Below are 21,786 nucleotides of genomic sequence, written 5' to 3'. Positions count from 1 at the left end.
CTGCGCCTTAAATGGGAGTGATCTCCATTTCAGTAATCTGCTTATTGAAAGTGTTCACCAAGCAGACTGCACCAAAACAGACTGTAATATTAGAGACTTGTCAGTGCATTTAGCATTCAGCACTCATCATTACTGTGTGTCTTCTCACTATCTTCATAAGTATAAAAGCGAGTACGCTCATCAGGATTGTTTGTGAGATGCAGTACACTACCTTCTTTCCTTCATAAAAGCACCTATATAAAACTTCAGTAGTAAAGGTGTAAAGCATTTTAAAAGAGCCATTGCCAACCTACTAAATGAAATCTGAAGAAGCATATTCTTCCCTGGTGTAACTCTGTTGGCGTCTGACTTGCTATCATTTAACCTGGTTTTTCGACCAATTGTTTTTATTGTGGTTGTTTTGTTTTGTTTTGTTTTTTGAAGTTGAGGATCCTTTTAAAAGTATCAGAGGGGTAGCCGTGTTAGTCTGAATCTGTAAAAAGCAACAGAGGGTCCTGTGGCACCTTTAAGACTAACAGAAGTATTGGGAGCATAAGCTTTCGTGGGTAAGAACCTCACTTCTTCAGATGCAAGTAATGGAAATCTCCAGAGGCAGGTATAAATCAGTATGGAGATAACGAGGTTAGTTCAATCAGGGAGGGTGAGGTGCTCTGCTAGCAGTTGAGGTGTGAACACCAAGGGAGGAGAAACTGCTTCTGTAGTTGGATAGCCATTCACAGTCTTTGTTTAATCCTGATCTGATGGTGTCAAATTTGCAAATGAACTGGAGCTCAGCAGTTTCTCTTTGGAGTCTGGTCCTGAAGTTTTTTTGCTGTAATATGGCTACCTTTACATCTGCTATTGTGTGGCCAGGGAGGTTGAAGTGTTCTCCTACAGGTTTTTGTATATTGCCATTCCTGATATCTGACTTGTGTCCATTGATCCTCTTGCGTAGTGACTGTCCAGTTTGGCCAATGTACATAGCAGAGGGGCATTGCTGGCATATGATGGCATATATAACATTGGTGGACATGCAGGTGAATGAGCCGGTGATGTTGTAGCTGATCTGGTTAGGTCCTGTGATGGTGTTGCTGGTGTAGATATGTGGGCAGAGTTGGCATCGAGGTTTGTTGCATGGGTTGGTTCCTGAGTTAGAGTTGTTATGGTGCGGTGCGTGGTTGCTGGTGAGAATATGCTTAAGGTTGGCGGGTTGTCTGTGGGCGAGGACTGGCCTGCCTCCCAAGGTCTGTGAAAGTGAGGGATCATTGTCCAGGATGGGTTGTAGATCACTGATGATGCGTTGGAGAGGTTTAAGCTGAGGACTGTAGGTGATGGCCAGTGGAGTTCTGTTGGTTTCTTTTTGGGGCCTGTCTTGTAGCAGGAGGCTTCTGGGTACACGTCTGGCTCTGTTGATTTGTTTCTTTATTTCCTTGTGTGGGTATCGTAGTTTTGAGAATGCTTGGTGAAGATCTTGTAGGTGTTGGTCTCTGTCTGAGGGGTTGGAGCAGATGCGATTGTACCTCAGTGCTTGGCTGTAGACGATGGATCGTGTGGTGTGTCTGGGGTGGAAGCTGGAGGCATGAAGGTAGGCATAGCAGTCGGTGGGTTTTCGGTATAGGGTGGTGTTAACATGGCCATCGCTTATTTGTACGGTGGTGTCTAGGAAGTGGACCTCCCATGTAGATTGGTCCAGGCTGAGGTTGATGGTGGGGTGGAAGCTGTTGAAATCATGGTGGAATTCTTCCAGGGTCTCCTTCCCATGGGTCCAGATGATGAAGATGTCATCAATGTAGCGTAGGTAGAGAAGGGGCGTGAGTGGACGAGAGCTGAGGAAGCGTTGTTCCAGGTCAGCCATAAAAATGTTGGCATATTGTGGGGCCATGCGGGTGCCCATAGTGGTGCCACTGGTCTGGAGGTATATATTGTCACCAAATTTGAAATAATTGTGCGTGAGGATAAAGTCACAGAGCTCAGCAATAAGTTGTGCTGTGTCATCATCAGCGATACTGTTCCTGACAGCTTGTATTCCATCTGTGTGTGGGATGTTTGTGTAGAGAGCCTCTACATCCATGGTGGCTAGGATGGTGTTTTCTGGGAGGTCACCAATGCATTGTAGTTTTCTCAGGAAATCTGTGGTGTCACGGAGATAGCTGGGAGTGCTGGTGGCGTAGGGTCTGAGTAGGGAGTCCACATATCCAGACAGTCCTTCAGTGAGAGTGCCAATGCCCGAGATGATGGGGCGTCCAGGATTTCCAGGTTTGTGGATCTTGGGTAGTAGATAGAATAACCCCGGTCGGGGCTCTAAGGGTGTGTTGATTTGTTCCTGTGTTAGTGTAGGGAGTGTCCTGAGTAGATGGTGCAGTTTCTTAGTGTATTCCTCAGTGGGATCTGAGGAAAGTGGCCTGTAGAATTTGGTATTGGAGAGTTGTCTGGCAGCCTCCTTCTGGTAGTCAGACCTGTTCATGATGACAACAGCACCTCCTTTATCAGCCTCTTTGATGATAATGTCAGGGTGGTTTCTGAGGCTGTGGATGGCATTGCGTTCTGCACGACTTAGGTTATGAGGCAAGCGATGTTGTTTTTCCACAATTTCTGCCTGTGCACGTCGGCGGAAGCATTCTATGTATAGGTCCAGACTGTCATTTCGACCCTCAGGAGGAGTCCATGTGGAGTTCTTCTTCCTGTGTTATTGGTGGGAGGGTATCTGTGTATCAGTGCGCTGTTCAGTGTTATCTTGAAAGTATTCTTTGAGTCGGAGGCGGCGAAAGTAGGCTTCCAGATCACCGCAGAACTGTATCATGTTCGTGGGGGTGCTGGGGCAAAAAGAGAGTCCCCGAGATAGGACAGACTCTTCTGCTGGGTTGAGTGTGTAGCTGGATAAATTGACGATATTGCTGGGTGGATTAGGGGTACCCCTGTTGTGGCCCCATGTGGCAGGTAGGATTTTAGACAGCTTACGGTCCTTTTTCCTTTGTAGAGAGGTGAAGTGTGTAATGTAGATCTCCTGTCTTATTATAGTAAAGTCCATTTGTGTGGAGGGTTGGTTATTTATGAAAGTCTCCAGGTTGGAGAGCTCTTTCTTGATGTTTTTCTGTTTGCTGTATAGGATGCTGATCAGGTGGTTCCTCAGTTTCTTTGATAGTGTATGGCATAATCTCTCACTGTGGTCTGTGCAGTATGTAGATAGCAATGGATTTTTCACCTTCAGTCCATTTGGTATGATGTCCATCCATTTGCATTTGGAAAGGAAGATGATATCTGTCTGTATTTGTGCAAGTTTCTTCATGAGGTTGATAGATTTCCATTCCATACGGCTAAATGCAGTGCCTTGCATGGTGTCAAGTATCAGAGGGGTAGCCGTGTTAGTCTGAATCTGTAAAAAGCAACAGAGGGTCCTGTGGCACCTTTAAGACTAACAGAAGTATTGGGAGCATAAGCTTTCGTGGGTAAGAACCTCACTTCTTCAGATGCAAGTAATGGAAATCTCCAGAGGCAGGTATAAATCAGTATGGAGATAACGAGGTTAGTTCAATCAGGGAGGGTGAGGTGCTCTGCTAGCAGTTGAGGTGTGAACACCAAGGGAGGAGAAACTGCTTCTGTAGTTGGATAGCCATTCACAGGGTATGTCTACACTACGAAATTAGGTCGAATTAATAGAAGCCGGTTTTATAGAAATCGGTTGTATACAGCCGATTGTGTGTGTCCCCACATAAAATGCTCTAAGTGCTCTAGTCGGCGGACCGCATCCACAGTACCGAGGCTAGCGTCGACTTCCGGAGCATTGCACTATGGGTAGCTATCCCACAGTTCCTGCAGTCTCCGCCGCCCATTGGAATTCTGGGTTGAGATCCCAATGCCCGAATGATGCAAAACAGTGTCGCGGGGGGTTCTGGGTACATGTCGTCAGGCCCCTCCCCCTCCGTCAGAGCAACGGCAGACAATAGATTCACGCCTTTTTACCTGGGTTACCTGTGCAGACAACATACCACGGCAAGCATGGAGCCCGCTCAGATCAGCTCACCGTCACCATATGTCATCTGGGTGCTGGCAGACGTGGGACTGCATTGCTACACAGCAGCAGCAGCTAACTGCCTTTTGGCGGTAGACGGTGCAGCATGACTGGTAGCCTTCATCGGCGATCTGGGTGCTGGCAGCCGTGGGGCTGGCAGCCGTAGGGCTGCATTGCACCAGCCCTTGCCTTTTGCCTTTTGGCAGTAGATGGTTTATTACGACTGGTAACCGTCCTCGTCGTACAGCAGTGGCTGTCGATCATGGGCACCTGGGCAGACATGTTCAGTCCAGCAGTGGCTGGAACTCCGTATGTCCCCCAGTCCCCCATCCCCCCAGTCATATTCTGCTGCCTTCACAATGATGATGATGGCTATCAGTCGTAGTATGCCATTTTCTGCCAAGCGCCCTGTTGGATCATCGCACATTAGCAGAGTCTTCCCTGAGCAGCAGATCGTGCAATAGGCCTGAAGGCTACTGCCAAGCGCCCAGTATTTGCTGCCAAGCACCCAGAAGATGCCGAGGGCTATCAGTCATGCTGCACCGTCGTCTTAAGATGTAAAAAATAGATTTGTTCTGTATTCATTTGCTTCCCCCCTCCCTCCGTCAAATCAACGGCCTGCTAAACCCAGGCTTTTGAGTTCAATCTTTGGGGGGGGCCATTCTGTGTGACAGTTGTTTGTGTTTCTCCCTGATGCACAGCCACCTTTGTTGATTTTAATTCCCTGTACCTGTACGCCATGTCGTCACTCGCCCCTCCCTCCCTCCCTCCCTCCCCTGGTCCGTCAGATACTAGTTTCGCGCCTTTTTTCAGACCAAACGCCATAGCTAGCACTGGGATCATGGAGCCCGCTCAGATCACCGCGGCAATTATGAGCACTATGAACACCACGCGCATTGTCCTGGAGTATATGCAGAGCCAGGACATGCCAAAGCAAAACCAGGACCAGCCGAGGAGGCGATTGCAGCGCGGCGATGAGAGTGATGAGGAAATTGACATGGACATAGACCTCTCACAAGGCACAGGCCCCAGCAATGTGGAAATCATGGTGTTACTGGGGCAGGTTCATGCCGTGGAACGCTGATTCTGGGCCCGGGAAACAAGCACAGACTGGTGGGACCGCATCGTGCTGCAGGTGTGGGACGATTCCCAGTGGCTGCGAAACTTTCGCATGCGTAAGGGCACTTTCATGGAACTTTGTGACTTGCTTTCCCCTGCCCTGAAGCACCAGAATACCAGGATGAGAGCAGCCCTCACAGTTGAGAAGCGAGTGGCGATAGCCCTGTGGAAGCTTGCAACGCCAGACAGCTACCGGTCAGTCGGGAATCAATTTGGAGTGGGCAAATCTACTGTGGGGGCTGCTGTGATCCAAGTTGCCAGGGCAATTAAAGACCTGGTGATATCAATGGTAGTGACTCTGGGAAACATGCAGGCCATAGTGGATGGCTTTGCTGCAATGGGATTCCCAAATTGTGGTGGGGCCATAGACGGAACCCATATCCCTATCTTGGCACCGGAGCACCAAGCCACCAAGTACATAAACCGCAAGGGGTACTTTTCAATGCTGCTGCAAGCCCTGGTGGATCACAAGGGACGTTTCACCAACATCAACGTGGGCTGGCCGGGAAGGGTACATGATGCTCGCGTCTTCAGGCACTCTGCTCTGTTTCGAAAGCTGGAGGAAGGGACTTTCTTCCCGGACCAGAAAATAACCGTTGGGGATGTTGAAATGCCTATCGTGATCCTTGGGGACCCAGCCTACCCCTTAATGCCATGGCTCATGAAGCCGTACACAGGCAGCCTGGACAGTAGTCAGGACCTGTTCAACTACAGGCTGAGCAAGTGCCGAATGGTGGTGGAATGTGCATTTGGGCGTTTAAAAGCGCGCTGGCGCAGCTTACTGACTCACTCAGACCTTAGCGAAAAGAATATCCCCATTGTTATTGCTGCTTGCTGTGCGCTCCACAATATCTGTGAGAGTAAGGGGGAGACATTTATGGTGGGGTGGGAGGTTGAGGCAAATCGCCTGGCTGCTGATTACGCGCAGCCAGATACCAGGGCGGTTAGAGGAGCACAGCATGGTGCGGTGCACATCAGAGAAGCTTTGAAAACAAGTTTTGTGACTGGCCAGGCTACGGTGTGAAACTTCTGTTTGTTTCTCCTTGATGAACCCTCCGCCCCTCCCCCCCCCCACCCGGTTAACTCTACTTCCCTGTAAACCAACCACCCCACCCTCCCCTACCCTCCCCCCTTCGAGCACCACTTGCAGAGGCAATAAAGTCATTGTTACTTCACATTCATGCATTCTTTATTAATTCATCACACAACTAGGGGGATAATTGCAAAGGTAGCCCGGGATGGGTGCGGGAGGAGGGAAGGAAAAGGACACACTGCAGTTTAAAACTTTAACTCTTATTGAAGGCCAGCCTTCTGATGCTAGGGCAATCATCTGGGGTGGAGTGACTGGGTGGCCGGAGGCCCCCCCACCGTGTTCTTGGGCGTCTGGGTGAGGAGGCTATGGAACTTGGGGAGGAGGGCTGTTGGTTACACAGGGGCTGTAGCGGCGGTCTCTGCTCCTGCTGCCTTTCCTGCAGCTCAACCATACGCTGGAGCATATCAGTTTGATGCTCCAGCAGCCGGAGCATCGACTCTTGCCTTCTGTCTGCAAGCTGACGCCACCTATCATCTTCAGCCCGCAACTTGCTCTGTTCATCCCGCGATTCAGCACGCCACCTCTCCTCTCGTTCATATTGGGCTTTTCTATAATCAGTCATTGACTGCCTCCACGCATTCTGCTGTGCTCTGTCAGTGTGGGAGGACATCTGTAGTTCTGTAAACATGTCATCACGTGTCCTTCGCTTTCTCTTTCTAATCTTCACTAGCCTCTGTGAAGGAGAAACATTTGCAGCTGGTGGAGGAGAAGGGAGAGGTGGTTAAAAAAGACACATTTTAGAGAACAATGGGTACACTCTTTCACGTTAAATTTTGCTGTTCACATTACACAGCACATGTGCTTTCGTTACAAGGTCGCATTTTCCCTCTTATACTGAGGGCCTGCCGGTTTGGTGTGAGAGATCACTCACGCAGTGCCAGGCCACAGATTTCAGCTTGCAGGCAGCCATGGTAAGACACAGTCTTTTGGCTTTTTTAACCTTCTTAACATGTGGGAATGGTTTAAAACAGTAGTGCTCTCATTTCCCATACCAAGCACCCATTGGGTTGGCCATTTAAAATGGGTTTGCAATGTAAAAGGAGGGGCTGCGGTTTCAGGGTTAACATGCAGCACAAACCCAACTAATTCCCCTCCCCCACACCCAAATTGTGTGCAAAATGGACACAAATCAGATATCCCAAGTAATCTGGGATGATCACTTCACCCCTCCCCCCACCGCGTGGCTAACAGCGGGGAATATTTCTGTTCAGCAGAGCAGGAACGGGCACCTCTGAATGTCCCCTTAATAAAATTGCCCCATTTCAACCAGGTGAACGTGAATGATATCACTCTCCTGAGGATAACAAAGAGCGATCAGGAATGGATGTTGTCTGCATGCCAGCAAACACCGGGACCATACGCTGCCATGCTTTGTTATGCAATGATTCCAGACTACGTGCTACTGGCCTGGCGTGGTAAAGTGTCCTACCATGGCGGACGGGATAAGGCAGCCCTCCCCAGAAACCTTTTGCAAAGGCTTTGGGAGTACATGAAGGAGAGCTTTCTGGAGATGTCCCTGGAGGATTTCCGCTCCATCCCCATACACGTTAACAGACTTTTCCAGTAGCTGTACTGGCCGCGATTGCCAGGGCAAATTAATCATTATTCATTAAACACGCTTGCTTTTAAACCACATGTAATATTTACAAAGGTACACTCACCAGAGGTCCCCTGTGTGCCCTCAGGGTCTTCGGTGAGTTCGGGGGTTACTGGTTCCAGGTCCAGGGTGACAAACATATCCTGGCTGTTGGGGAAACCGGTTTCTCCGCTTCCTTGCGGCTGTGAGCTATCTACATTTCCTCCATCCTCCTCTTCCGAACCCTCTTCCCTGTGTGTTTCTCCAGTGAGGGAGTCATAGCACACGGTTGGGGTAGTGGTGGCTGCACCCCCTAGAATGGCATGCAGCTCCGCATAGAAGCGGCATGTTTGCGGCTCAGCCCCGGACCTTCCGTTTGCTTCTCTGGCTTTGTGGTAGGCTTGCCTTAGCTCCTTAATTTTCACGCGGCACTGCTGTGCGTCCCTGTTATGGCCTCTTTCCTTCATGGCCTTGGAGACCTTTTCTAATATTTTGCCATTTCGTTTACTGCTTCGGAGTTCGGCCAGCACTGATTCATCTCCCCATATGGCGAGCAGATCCCGTACCTCCCGTTCTGTCCATGCTGGAGCTCTTTTGCGATCCTGGGACTCCATCACGGTTACCTGTGCTGATGAGCTCTGCGTGGTCACCTGTGCTCTCCACGCTGAGCAAACAGGAAATGAAATTCAAACGTTCGCGGGGCTTTTCCTGTCTACCTGGCCAGTGCATCTGAGTTGAGAGTGCTGTCCAGAGCGGTCACAATGAAGCACTGTGGGATAGCTCCCAGAGGCCAATAATGTCGAATTCCGTCCACACTACCCCAATTCCGACCCCCTAAGGCCGATTTTATCGCTAATCCCCTCGTCGGAGGTGGAGTAAAGAAACCGGTTTAAAGGGCCCTTTAAGTCGAAAGAAAGGGCTTCGTCGTGTGAACGTGTCCAGGCTTAATTCGATTTAACGCGGCTAAAGTCAACCTAAACTCGTAGTGTAGACCAGGCCACAGTCTTTGTTTAATCCTGATCTGATGGTGTCAAATTTGCAAATGAACTGGAGCTCAGCAGTTTCTCTTTGGAGTCTGGTCCTGATGTTTTTTTGCTGTAATATGGCTACCTTTACATCTGCTATTGTGTGGCCAGGGAGGTTGAAGTGTTCTCCTACAGGTTTTTGTATATTGCCATTCCTGATATCTGATTTGTGTCCATTTATCCTCTTGCGTAGTGACTGTCCAGTTTGGCCAATGTACATAGCAGAGGGGCATTGCTGGCATATGATGGCATACATAACATTGGTGGACATGCAGGTGAATGAGCCGGTGATGTTGTAGCTGATCTGGTTAGGTCCTGTGATGGTGTTGCTGGTGTAGATATGTGGGCAGAGTTGGCATCGAGGTTTGTTGCATGGGTTGGTTCCTGAGTTAGAGTTGTTATGGTGCGGTGCGTGGTTGCTGGTGAGAATACGCTTAAGGTTGGCGGGTTGTCTGTGGGCGAGGACTGGCCTGCCTCCCAAGGTCTGTGAAAGTGAGGGATCATTGTCCAGGATGGGTTGTAGATCACTGATGATGCGTTGGAGAGGTTTAAGCTGAGGACTGTAGGTGATGGCTAGTGGAGTTCTGTTGGTTTCTTTTTGGGGCCTGTCTTGTAGCAGGAGGCTTCTGGGTACACGTCTGGCTCTGTTAATTTGGTTCTTTATTTCCTTGTGTGGGTATCGTAGTTTTGAGAATGCTTGGTGAAGATCTTGTAGGTGTTGGTCTCTGTCTGTGGGGTTGGAGCAGATGCGATTGTACCTCAGTGCTTGGCTGTAGACGATGGATCGTGTGGTGTGTCTCGGGTGGAAGCTGGAGGCATGAAGGTAGGCGTAGCGGTCGGTGGGTTTTCGGTATAGGGTGGTGTTAACGTGGCCATCGCTTATTTGTACGGTGGTGTCTAGGAAGTGGACCTCCCGTGTCCACCAATGTTATATATGCCATCATTTGCCAGCAATGCCCCTCTGCTATGTACATTGGCCAAACTGGACAGTCACTACGCAAGAGGATAAATGGACACAAATCAGATATCAGGAATGGCAATATACAATAACCTGTAGGAGAACACTTCAACCTCCCTGGCCACACAATAGCAGATGTAAAGGTAGCCATATTACAGCAAAAAAACTTCAGGACCAGACTCCAAAGAGAAACTGCTGAGCTCCAGTTCATTTGCAAATTTGACACCATCAGATCAGGATTAAACAAAGACTGTGAATGGCTATCCAACTACAGAAGCAGTTTCTCCTCCCTTGGTGTTCACACCTCAACTGCTAGCAGAGCACCTCACCCTCCCTGATTGAACTAACCTCGTTATCTCCATACTGATTTATACCTGCCTCTGGAGATTTCCATTACCTTTTAAAAGTACTTTCTTAGGTTTTATGTCCTTTTTGCTTCTACTATAGATCATAATCCTGTCAATACTAAATTTGTCAGCCTGGTAAATAGAAAGGGCGAACAAAACTAACTTTATGTGGTGCTTAAAGTAGACAGAGAAGTAACTCTAAAATTCTGCCATGTGGCTTTTTCAAAAGAACTCTACATCAGCCTGTCTCCGCTACTGTTGAAGTCAATGGGATTTCCCATTCAATTACTTCATTGGGAACCGAGTCAGACCAATGGTGAGAGGTCTTTTTAAAATCCAGTTGATGGTTTACAGCTAGAAAATGGTCTAGAGGTGAGGTGCATAGGGTTCCAAAAACCAGCTTGCTTCCTAATTTGCTGTTAGAAAAGTGAACCTTCAAAAATTGCCACATAAAAATTATCTGTCTCTGTATTAAAGTATGACTGTTGACCTAAACTAGAAACATTGGTTGATAGGGATCTTAAAAGTAGACAGCAGATGCTAGGACTGATGCATCTAGCAAAGGAATGACAAAATGGTTTAGTTAAAATAAGAACCAATCAGAGCCTTCAGTCAGGATTTGAACCAAACCTTGATTTTATTGGCATTCCAGGAAGCCTCTTGGCCCCTACACAATGTATAGCATTTGAAGGATTAAGAGAAGATGGGAAATACTGTACGTACGTTGATTGACTGTCATTGCTAGAATTTGTGTCACATTTGAGTAGGATGGCCAGTTTTAGTGGGGCAGTCCTGAACTATTCCATTGAAACTAAGATTTTGTCCTCGCTTCAGTATAATAATGGGAAGTTCTCCTTTTCGTCTGGTCCTTTTGTCCATACAATAGTCCTTTTCCCTGGGCTATCAGGTTGCAGCTGTCACCAACCTCCCCACTTTGTCATCTGTTCTCACTGGAACCAGCGGTGATACTTGCTCCTCCTGAGTACAAATGAATTCAGCACAATTATTATTTATTTATTTTTAAGTGCCAACAGCCCATGATATTGGAGGGATGGAAGCCTTAAGACAGCAGTGACTGTAGCTCTGTTCTTTGTGCTAGTGGAGAACCTGTTAAGAAGGACCTCATTGGGCAACTTCTCCAAAGAAATTTGGGAGGAGAGAGACTAAGCTCAAAGCAACAACTTCCTAATAAAGGAACATATATATCCATTGTTGTTTCTTATCAAGAACATCAGACTGATTGGCCTTGTGTCCTCTTTTACCACTACCAGTTTTTTTAGAGTTCTCCACAGATTATCTTCCAGGAAGTGAAATAGGATCCAGCAATAAGAGGTGCAAGAAACAGTGCACACAGTTGAGGTGGGAAAAGGAAATAAAGATCACTGAATTCTTTCAATTAAAAAAAAATTCTCACCCTCCTGCACTGCACTTAGTTTTAGTAGCATATGTGCTTTAGTTGAGAAAGGCATAAAACATAGTATAATTTAGGCATTGCCATCCATATTGTGGCAGGAAACAATAAATATAGCAATCCACATTTATACTGGCTAAATTCTGAGGGTTTACTAAACTGTACTTTGCCTTAAAATTAACTATCGAAAAATTTGGCTGCACAGTGAAAAATAACTGCTGATTACTGATAAAGAACCAGCCAGTAATTTCTAAAGTAAAATGGATACTGCCATCTAAATCCTAAATTATTAAAATATTAACAATTGCAGTTTTCCATATCTCTGTACAAAATCCTCTTTGCAAACACAAAACAATTTCTAGTCATAATAAAGAGAAAATAACTGGCTATTTAGAAAAAAATCTGCCCTATGTCATCTAGTGAGCACCTTCCCTTGGATGTGGAGCCTTCATATTTGGATCCTGTTTGGTATGCACATCTACAGTCTAACATAGCCATCTGTACAGGTAAAGACATGTTGCATACTGCACATGTCATCTAAAACAAGACAGAGATTTTTTTTATAGAAAGCAAATTAAAGTGAATTGAGCTTCTGAAGTGACTGAATTCCTGCAGGCAATGGGTAAAATTTTCAGAAGTGCTTAAGTCTCATGTTTAAAAGAGACGTAGGCACTCAAATCTCACCAGTGAGAATTAGGCTCCTACATTACTTTGACACTTCTGAAAATTTTACCCAATGAGAAAGTTCTTTCCTTCTGGGGCTGCTTTAATAAAAATTCCATGGCTACTGAATGAATAAGGCCTTTTCTTGCTCCTCTCTTCACTGTGAAACTAATGGAGGGAGATGTCTCTGTTATTAATATCTTCACTGTTTCAAAGCAGGAGAAATAGAAAGAATTGAGGAAATTAAATTACAAAGTAAAATACATAAAATGATGTAGGGAAGCTGAAATATAGCACCTAGATGAATTGTCAGTGACAATCTCATCATGTAGTGGGCCACGTTGATCTCTGATGTAACTTCATTGAAGTTATACTAAGAATGAATTTGACCTGATCTCCCTTGAGAAATATGCAATGTTTATAAAGGATAAAGTTGTTCATGGATGCCCTTGCATGGATGCACAGTGAGGAGGAAAGACCCTTCATTTTGCATGCCCCATACAAGATCTAGGCAATTGCAGTCCTCACTACTCTCCCCGGGGCAGGGAGGGAGGGACCGGGAAAAGACCAGGCCTTGGCTCTTGCAGCACAATTATTTACAGAATGAGACCAGTGAAGCACAGGAAGTCAGTTGCACCCCACCAAAAGGCTGCAATAGTGGTCCTGCCAACTGTTTCTCCCCCCCAACTCAAGTGCTGGAGATCACGTCCCTACTACTTCCGACACTCTGATATTAAATCCACTGCTGATTAATTAAGCTAGCAACCAATAGCAATCAGTCCCCAGCTAGCTCAGGAAATAAACGTGTTTTTGTATTGATCCTAAAGGACCAATTTTGACTTTTCCATTGCGAATGAGTACTAGAGATGAATTGCCCTCCTCCAAGAAGGTCTTGTTGTCCCCAAATAGCTCAATCCTGGCGACAGACAGCAAGGACCTCCTATTGACTTCAGTGAGCATTCTCCAAGAGCATTCCAACCAGTCATAAAGTCCATCTCTGTATACAGGGGTTGTGGTTTCAGAGATGTAGACTCTTTCTTCTCAGTATATAATAGCTCTGTAATGGTATATTTTCTAGGAACAAAGGATTTGCCATCCTGGATTAAACTACTGGACTGGACAACTATTTCAGATTGAAGTAGAAATTCAGTAATGGCTTGAGGATTAGCTTATAGTTCTTTGAAGAAATAAGTAGGGAAAAATTACTCTTTCCATGAGTGAATCCTCCCACTGGAACTTATTGCAAAGAACTCTATCTTTCTGACCATTTACATGAGCTTTTTTAATAGATATGCTACAGGATAGAAAATTGTAAGAAATAAATCTCATTTGGCTTCCTCTGGAAGCTCCTATCTTTCTAAGATTGCTTTTGTAGCAGAGTTGTCACAGGATATTTTGTATTATTAGCAATTTCAGTTTGAATTTTGCCTAGGGCATTGCTGGCTACAGTGTGTTTAGACAAGATAATTTCTTCAAATGCTGAATAAGATGTAATGCAAAAATGAATCCCAAGAGTGGAATGGCTGATACTATATTTTTCTCTGTTTTCTCTTTTTTTGGTTAGGGCTGGTTGGTCAAGACATTTCTGTTATACTAAAGGCTGCAAGGGATGTCATGTTACTCTTTCCAATGAATTTCAATGTGCCTGTGCTAGCAAAAGTGTTTACAAAATAAGAACTTTGCTATAGCCATTATTTTCTGCCAGAAATGCATATAATTTTCCACTTCACAGTGTGGTTCCAAAATGAGAGAGAATTCACTGAAGACCCAGTGTTCTTCAGAAACACTTTGATCTTTCCAAGCATCCGAGTTGGTCTTAGCATTCTTAAATAGATTTGCTAAGCGACATTGGCCATCTTCTCCTGAGCATACCCAACTGCTGTATGCCATGATCACACCACTATGAATGAGACCAGCCTGAAGATTTTGGGGGAGGAGGATCAGATTCTCCTTTAAGGAGAATAAGAATGATGATTCTTTTGGACACACCCCAAAATGAATGAATTTTGCTTAACTTAGAATGTGTGTGTGGTGGAAGAGAAGAAGAGATTTCTCTAACCCTTCTCCCCTTTCACCAGCCCAAGAAAGAAAAGAGCTGGAGATTCACTTTAGTAAAAAACAGAAAGCTGAGCTTCTCCCTTACATGTCTACCTCCCCCAAATCAGGATGGCCCAAGGCTTCATGGGCGCCAAAGGCCAGCTCTGAGTCATGAAAAATCCCAAAGTCACCAAAGCAAGGGCAGGCTGGTGTAGATGTTTTTTGAATGGTGGTGGAAATGGACAGGCCAACCTTCTCCCACACCATGGAGGAGCCCTACAAATCAGACAATAATTTATGTAAATATAGATTCTGCTTTTTTTTTTTACTCCACAAGATGCTGGCTGATATGGAATTTGGCATTTTAATCCCAGTCCTGCAAGCTGTTCCATGTGACTGGACTTCTGCACCAGCACAGAACCCCATGTTGGATGTGTTCTCCTAGGCCTTTAATACACTAAACTAGACAGGCCACCTTTATCTGAAATTATTCAGTTGGATTAGAAATTACTTTATTTGAACAGATTCAGCCTACCTGTTCGGTGTATAGTGATTTATGCTCCCACTGAAGTCATTTAGAGTCAAAATTATATTTTTAATGCAGCAAAGAGACACTACCAGGGCACAGAGTCAGATAATTGATTTCAGTGGGACTATCCCAAGCATAAAGTACTATTTATTGTGAATAATAGTGTCAGGAATATCCTTATTATTTTCTTTCTTGACATGAGCCTCACTGAATGAGTTTGATACAGCTTAAGAATTTAAATATAATGGAATGAAATATGTTAGCTAGGTTCTCTTTTTTGTCATATTGTATTTCAGTCACTATCACACATGAAATACACAGACTGCAGATAGTATTTAAGGTTTTATGCTAAGTGTCATTGTTTTATTACTGTATTATATTCTGTTTGTCTGGTATAAGTGCTGGAACTAGGAGTGTTGGGGGCCTGAAGTCTATTCCATCATCTAGGGTTTACACTTAAGTTAAATAGCACTCAGCACTTCCTCTGGACTAATTGTTCCAGCACCCCCGCTGTTGTGTGGTAGGGTGTATTTTGTCAAATGAATACATGATTTAAAGCTATCCTTTAGCCAGAATAGGTATAATTAGATGTTTTAGGTAAGAGTATGAAGGTTTGTTTGTGATGCATATTTTTAGCGTCAGTGTTCTTGTTTGTTAGAGCAAGTCCCATGCCATGACTGAGTATTGGTCTGGATATAAACACACTTCCACAGCGATGAGCGAGGGGTCACTAATTTCTCCTTTGACCGGTTCTGGTAACGCTACTGGCATAGAGCATTTCAAATAAAACAACGTGGCATTAGCTGCTGAGTCAATGTGGCGTTCCGTTTAAACTTCCGATGCTGCTGTATCCAGTACAAGTGGATACAGTGAGGTGCTTTCTGCCAATGTCCAGTGGCTGCAGCAGCTCCCATTTTCCCACTACCCAGCAGCACCTGGCCGAACACAGTGGCACTTCAGTATACACCTAAAATCTGACCGGAAACATTTCAGCAAGGGAAGGAAAACAAGAGCTCAAAGAGCAGAGGTGCATCTCCAGTGCGCAGAGTTAGCATCTCCAAAGAACAGCTGCTTTCCTCTGCCATGGGCTCCTCTGAGCCGCCCTGCCCCATGTACACAGCAGCCTTTTGGAAAAGCGGGGACCTGTTGCTGCTAGTTCGTGTGTCTGAGCAGGAATGTCTCTGCCTTGGAACAACAACAACAACAAAAAAGAGGGGAGGGGGAGTTATGAGCAACTGCAGCCCGCAGGCCCCTTTCTCGCCCCTTCCGCTGCTGAGAGCTGGGGCAGGCTTGGATCCCAGCCCCCGGAGGCTAGTTGCCTTTGCAATTAACCGCGTCTGTTCGGCTCTTGGCTCCTTTTAATGAAGCTTCGGGTTTTGAGGAAGGGAAGCATTTACTAGAGGGGGGTTGGGAACTGCTCCGCGGGAGGCAGATCGGGCTGCACCTGAGCTACCTACAGCTGTCTCGGGCCAGGGCAGAGGGGGCAGGCAGACCTGAGCTGTTGGAAACCCAATCTTGGCACTTGGGAATGACCACGTCAGCTTCCCTTTCAGCCACCGCAGATCACAGTGAGCGAGGCCGCCTGCTGCAGGGGAAGAGGCAAGCGAGCCGTGAGATGCTGATGCTAGAGACAGATTTAACCCCAAGTGCCTCTGGCTGAGGCCATGGCATAGAAAATCTGGCACTGTAAGAGACTGGGAAAAGCTCATCTCCTAGCGTCCCGCGCCCTGCTTGTGTTGCACTGGGAGCCAGCCAGAGCCCGAAAGCTGGCAGAGGTGGAAAGGAACGGGGGGGACTAGGAGGTGAGGGAGCAGGGATGTCCGGAACCCAGACTCAGGGCGCTTAATTGTAACGGGACGTAAATATGTGGCATCTTTGATCAGTTGGATTTCTGTTCCAGATGAAAGGGGGCACACGGGGGTGGGGAGGAAGGGGGAGACCAGGTAGCACAGACAGGGATGATGGAGCACTATATATATATATATAATCTGTTAATATCGTTAGCGTCTATATACCTCACTGCAGAAGACGTTAAAAGAGCTGCATTTTGCTGGCTAGGCGCTGCTAACGAACAGCTGGGACCGTTGCTCAGAGTGTGTTTCTTCTTTGGTAACCGCTCACGCTGTGCACCCACACAAACTCCCACTCCTCTCCGTGCTCTCCGTGGGGCTGAGGGTGGCACAGAGATTGTCAGTGGGGTGGGAATTTGGCAGGACCCGTTACTGAACCCCAGCGCCCCTGCCTGTCCCGCTGCAAAACCCATTGCAAAAACCGAGGGAGGAGAACACACTGGAAGCCCGAGTCCTGGCTGGCGTTACCGCCTGGGACAGAAGCAGGCTCATCTGGAAACGAATTCTGCTTTGAACAGATGCAGGCGAGGTGCTGCTGGGGCTGGTTGCCAGCCTGTGCCAGGCGGCGGGAAGCAGGGCACCTACCCCAGTGGTTTATTGGTGGGGGGGCTGGGCTGGCTCCCGGTGGCGGATCAGGGGTCTGAGGTGCAGTAGTGCGGGCACGCATGGGGATCTGGATCTGATGGGGTCGGTAGGAGCGTCCGGCTTGTGCTGCTACAGTGTGGGATCCTGGGGAGCAAACCCACACCAGGCTCCAGGCCGATCCAGCTCTTCCCTGTCGCACTCGCTGCTTCCCCTTCCCCACCCACCGTGAGCCGGGCAGGGCACGAGGTATCGCAGGACCTGGACAGCTCCTGCTTTGAAAGCAGCTTCCCGGCGGCAGCTCGAAAGCTCCCGAGCAGGTTGGCAGCTCCCAGCCCCCCCGCACCCCCCACCCCAACGTGGAAGCCAAACCAGACAGCGAGTCAGATTTTCCTTTTTAAAGCCTCAAAGTGGCCACGTCCTCACGAAGAATGGAACCAATTTGCCCCCCCGCCTCCCCCAGCCCTCTGCCCCGCCCTCGCTCCAGCCCCCCAGCTGCTGCCAAAGCTGCCGGGGCAGGTCGGAGATAAGGAGCACGTGACGGCCTGGGAGCCTCGCGGGGCCCCCAGGGCTGCTGCTCCGCCATTGGCTGCGAGGCGTTCGGGGACCCGCCAGCCCAGGGAACCTCCTGCCGTATAAATACGGCCGAGCGGGGCTTTATTATTTTAGCATCCCGGGCAGCAGGTTTCTGCTAAGTTTGGAGTTACTCGCCACGACTGTATGCCTGCGTCCCATAGGTAATATCTAACCACCGACCAGGGGCTCTGCAACACAAGGAGTCTGCATGTCTAGCAACTAGACATGCTCAGCTTTGTGGATACACGGATTTTGTTGCTGCTCGCAGTAACTTCATACCTAGCAACATGTCAATGTAAGTGCTTTCAGCTTGTTTGCGGTGTGGGGAGGTCTGTTTGGGGGGGGGGTGTCCTAGACTCCCCACTCGCCCTAGACTTCTTGTCCTTTGAGGGTGAGGAGGGGGTCGGGGGTCTGTCAGTGTGGAGCTATACAGCCAGCATCTAATGTCATTGCCACTGAGCCAGTTCGGATTTTAACTTTTTTTAAAAGCCCCCCCCCCAAAAAAACCCGCTCTTTTTCTGTCTGAGGATGGCAGGAGGCCAAGGAGCTCCCCCTTTCTTCCTAAAGAAGATGGGTTGTTTTCCATGGAGAATTGAAAGTCTTCATTTGTGAGCAGATGCTTCAACTCCTAGCAGGGGGATATTTATAGGAGGCAGAGCTATCTTCCTAGCTGCACTATAATTATACTTGTGTAGCACTTCAGACTAACTTTTTAAAAGGTCCATGAGGGGGAGGGATTGGAAAGTAACAGCTTACCCTCTCCTTGCAAGAACAGTAACGTTAGGGCGTTGTACATCTTTGTCTGGGCTGCTGCTGCTGGCGTCTGCCCAAGTGGCGCCCTCTGGAGGGAGGAAACGAGTAGTGCAGGGCACCCCGTCTCAAAGTCTGTGGAGTGGGGATGGATTTACTCTGGAAAAGAATGGAGAATGTCTCGGTTGATTAGATACAGCCCCAAAAGGAGAAGTTATTAAAGTTCAGATCTCTCGGGGGTTGGCTGGTTGTTTTCTATAAAAGTTAAAATCAAACATTTGGAGAGAGAAAGAAAACACTTGTTTGGAAAAAAAAATCTGACAATGTGAAAAAATGTTTCTTGAGCTCTTGTGTAAAAAGTGAACTAATATTCCTAGTATTGCCTTATGGAGACGCTGAGCTCTTCTCTTGCACACTCACTTAGCTCAGGAATAGTGACCCCTTCCGGTAAACTTTCAAACCAGACGTTAGAGGTCTTCACAAGTCTTGTCTCTTAACTGAATGAGAAATTCAAGAGTCCCTTTGCTTTAATGCAACATTTGAAATTCATTTGCACACCTAACACTTGTTTCTTTAAATGACTTTCTATAAAAATGAGCTGCGCATAGAGCCCATGTGGAAGCATCTCTAGACAAATGATCTAGCTGGCTAAATACATCTGTGCCAGCTGTATTCCTTCAAATGGCACATGGGTGCCATAAGTAAGCTTTTGAACACAATATTCCCATAAATTTCCCCTAAAATATCCAATATGTTACACACAAGCAAACTCTGTTCTACAGATGATGCTTTTACTCAGTGACATCCTTTCTGACAGATGGTTGATCTGTCAAGATCATTAAGTCAGCAATGACTTTGCGATGATGACCAGTGTTGAATAACTGATTGTCCAGAGCACAGAAAAGGATCTAAAGATGTAAAAAGTTATCATTGTAGTATCTTTATGACCATACTGGCTTCCTCTCTTCCACTAGCTACTTATTATCAATTTGACCCTCCCAATTCCCTGGTTGAGGCTAAACATAGACATTTTTCTCCCTCTGGTGGTAAGAAGAAATAGTAACACATTTTGCAAATCCAGTAACATTTTAAGAGAGAAAGAGACCTTCCAAAAACAAAGGGGATTCATGGGGGGATCCCGTTATGTCAGTCAACCCTAAACTTAAGAACATATGACCTTTTCCAAAAGGATAATAAGGAGAGAATTTATCTTGAAATAATTATCATTTAACACCCAAAATTTTACATTTTTAGAATTCAGTTTGGTATTTGGGAGCACACCAAACTGATGTTTTAGTAATATGTTTTACATATCAATATTCTGTATATTGGATTATACCAGTCATCTTTCTGTTAAACTGTACCAACCACTGGCATTGGTCTTGATCCTAATAAATTGCCAAACTGAAAATTTAAGAGATGCAAACCCAATTTTTAAACATATCAATTCAGTGCGGTCAAAATATAGTGTAAAGTACAGATTAACATGCTCAATTTTGAGCCAGAATAGACACTTTTTGACTGAATTGCTTGCAGATTGTAAAAATTAAATAAAATGAGAAAAACATAATTTTCTAGATTTTTTTATTTTGGGGATTTAAAGCACTAAAAAGCAGTGAGAACCCTTTGAACAATTTGTTATGTAGTACTAAATATCAAAAGTGTCCATAAAGAGAGTTATTTATCATTTAATGTCTAATCTAATTACTTTCCTATACAATGTATCTGTAGTCATTGTGCTTAGAATTCTCATATCAGAAATATTGGTGAGTTGAAGTAGCCCCCTCCCCCAACTTCATAAAAATGAGCTTGGAGCCATTTACAAGAAAATGGAAAATTATTCCTTTCAATCAAGATCTTTGCATGCATCAGTGTTGCTGGATTTGTCCCTCTGTCTGTCTCTATGTCTCTCTCACACACACAGAGACTTGCTCTCCTCTCCTTCTCCTCCTCTCCCCCTCACCGCCCTCCCCTAGGCCCAATCGTTATTTTGATGGGAGATTTTCCTGAGAAAGCGCTGCAGGATCAGGTCTACATAGTACATCCAAGTCTTACAATATAAAATATAGCTCTGTATTTAATTTCCTTAGTCAATCTGTTTCTCCACATAAAATCTCAATAATTACTACTGTAAACTAACATTTTAATAATATTAATTAAATGTTGAGGTATTTTACAAGCATTGAAATGTAAGCTTTTTAAAGTTATTGTAACCTACAATCGATTTTTTTCTTCTTTTTCCTTCTTTTTCCAGCAAATGAGGTCAGTATAATTTCATTCAATATACGATATTCACCCTTAACTAACTAGCTAGGCACCTTTTTTCTTCAGAATTGGCATTCACTTACCTTAATTCCCAAGATGATCATGGAAAAGCTAGCAATCATTAAGTGCTATAGGGACTGTCTAGAAATGTGCCCACCCCAATTTCCAAATGGGCAGGGCTTTTTTAAGAGACTGCCTTCATAGGTGAAAATAATATAAAGAGGCAATAACATAGCGGTGACATTTGGATATTATACATGGCCCTTGGGTTGGAGATTATTATACTTTAAAGCTTAAGTATCTCTATAAACGTCATTTCATCAAAAGGATTATGAATGAATTCAGGTGTGCTTTTATTTATACCTTGTTTGCATGCTGTGGTAAATATAAACTAGCCAATTTTATATGTAAGTTTTTAACAGATAGCTGTATGCATTAATAATCTAACATAATGTGTACTATATACATAATTCCTCCTAGACTTTAGAGCAATTTCACAAATATAGTCATATATATATATATATATATATATATATATATATATAACTTGATTTAAGAGGCTGAATCTCTGTGTTTGTACATTATAGTAATTTAATAGGATTTGGGATGGAACTGTTATTAATTTCAGTTTTGTTATAATTCATTCCTTTTAGGCAACTACACGGCGGAGGGTAAGCATTGTTATTATTATTTATTAATGTTTGTTTAAGTATTTTGATAACATGACATTTTCACAGGCAAACTAACATTTTGTTGGATATAGGTTGAAAGGAAACATATTTAAGCTGTTTTTCAGACACTTGACCAATTTAGCACTTAAATTATTAGACAGTAAAAAGAAGAAAACAGCAGTTGGGCTATATTTACACCAGTGTAAACATGGATTCTGGATTTACACTGGTTTACCTGAGAGCAGAACTGTGCACACAGAGAACTAAGTTATATTTAGGAAAGCATTCTTGAGAACATTTCAAAAAGCAATTGATGACAAATACACATTTTACACAACAGTGATGC

General features: G+C 45.5%; 1 protein-coding gene across 1 annotated transcript in view; it reads left to right on the top strand.

Annotated features, from left to right (window-relative positions):
- The window catches only part of LOC135873845 (collagen alpha-2(I) chain-like), a 65,588-nt gene that overhangs the window by 28,621 nt on the left and 15,181 nt on the right, over positions 1-21,786 (top strand). The window lies entirely within an intron of this gene.

Source organism: Emys orbicularis, chromosome 2 (assembly GCF_028017835.1).
Source record: "Emys orbicularis isolate rEmyOrb1 chromosome 2, rEmyOrb1.hap1, whole genome shotgun sequence".
NCBI lineage: Eukaryota > Metazoa > Chordata > Testudines > Emydidae > Emys > Emys orbicularis.
The sequence above is the reverse complement of the archived record's forward strand: the minus strand, read 5'-3'. Positions and strand labels throughout refer to the sequence as shown.